General features: G+C 40.2%; 1 pseudogene; it reads right to left on the minus strand.

Annotated features, from left to right (window-relative positions):
- Positions 1-962: 962 nt before the first annotated feature.
- LOC102871191 overlaps positions 963-1,775 on the minus strand; it is a 7,857-nt pseudogene continuing 7,044 nt past the window's right edge.

Raw genomic sequence — 1,775 nt, forward strand, 5'->3', positions numbered from 1 at the left:
AGGGCAGCCCACCCCGGGCAGGGCAACATCCCCCAGGAGCTGGCTGGTATACACCCCCTCCAATTGCCCCTACCCCAGTCTGGTCCCCTCGCCTGACTGAGGACTCTGTGGTCAGGGATAGTGTTTCCAATTCCAGAAGTGCCACTTTTACCCCTCCCATAGGTGGCCATACTATATTTTGAAGTAGGTGTCACTGCCCTCCCCCTTAAGGGGATCTGAGAATTGTGAACAGGCTCCCCTCAGGTCTAACCATCTTTTGGCAGAGGCATTCAACAGAACAAAATATTTGGTGCATTTAGGATGTCGGTCCTCTTGTGCATACTGCCACTGTTAAGGACATCAGACTCACAGTGACTTTCAGCAATCCATTGTATAGGTAATTGTCTTCTTTTGCCGATTTCTCCTTGGGAATCCTTGAATTCCTGTTGTTGAGCCTCGATCTTCACTGAGGGCCAGTCATCAACTGTTTAAGTGTTCAATTATCAATAAGCCGAAGTCTATGGAAGGCCATAATGGCCCTGCTTTAAGTGGTTCGCTGCTCCCGCAGCTCACCACGCTGTCTCTGACTCTGCTGCCATCTTGGATCTCCCTGTGATGTAATCTTTATCAATCCTTAATCAAGGTATGTGTGTGTGTCTTCTTCTATTTTTTTCTTTTGTTAATTTTGCTAATGGCTTGTCAATTTTATTGATACTTTCAAAAACCAGCTTCTGGTCTTATTGATGATTTCAATTGTTTTTCTATCTCATTGATTTCAGTTCTTTTTTTTTTCACATTTTTAAATCAAAGTTTTATTAGGAAATGCCATAATAAAATATATAATCTTTATGTAAGCATGTCCTTTAAAAAATAAAACATGAAGACAAGAAGAATTTAAAAGAAGCCATGATAGAGGTAAACAAAATGCCATTATGTTACTATTGTTCTTTATTTCTCAGAATTTACTAAGAAACAGAGGCCAGTTATCTTTTCAGGTTAGCAGCTCTTAAAGGTAGTATACTGTTCAAATCTCTCTTGGATTTCAATCTGTGCCATGACTTTAGAAACTGATCCTTGATCATATCAAATTTCTGCTTTTCATGCACAGCTCTGGCTGTATTTGTTCCTTCAAAAGGTTCTTCTATACAGATGTATTTATTTCTCCATTCAATACCATGGGGCCTTGGAATGGCTTTGGCTTCATGAACTGAAATCATCTGACTGTCCCAGTCAAATTCTGTAGCATAATATTTAAGAAAGCCCAGTAAGAGGTCCCCAAGATTTGATTCATTCTTTGAGAGGCAAGGAGGAACATTACATGGAGCTTGATGGACAAGGTGCAACTGTATAGCAGGACTAAAAGACTCTGGGTAAATTTTTTGTAGGGATGGAAGGATGGGTTCAGGCTATGTTTGTAAATAGTGTAAAACCATCAGAACAAGACTATAGCTGCTTAAAGTACCACGACTGGCATCATTTATCTCATGGTGACTTGCCCACTTCTTAATGACCAATACTAATGGACGAACTCGACTTCCAAGGTATGCATAAGTTCTGAAAGGAATGTGTTTCTTATTCCAACAATATTGTTTACATTCAAGTCAAACTCCACACAGTTGACTTTATCCCTGAACTTAACAATTGGCACTTTTGCTCGAATCAGCTGAGGTCTGTCAATGTAGCCAGAAAGTCTAGTACAGAAGTGTTTATGGACTAAGGTGAGTATATGCCGTGCTTCAGTCTTCTGATTTACCGGTTCTTCTTTAACAACTAGGCATAAATCACCATCACTACTT

This window comes from Elephantulus edwardii, unplaced genomic scaffold, assembly GCF_000299155.1.
Source record: "Elephantulus edwardii isolate Elephantulus edwardi_28Jun2011 unplaced genomic scaffold, EleEdw1.0 scaffold00319, whole genome shotgun sequence".
Lineage (NCBI taxonomy): Eukaryota > Metazoa > Chordata > Mammalia > Macroscelidea > Macroscelididae > Elephantulus > Elephantulus edwardii.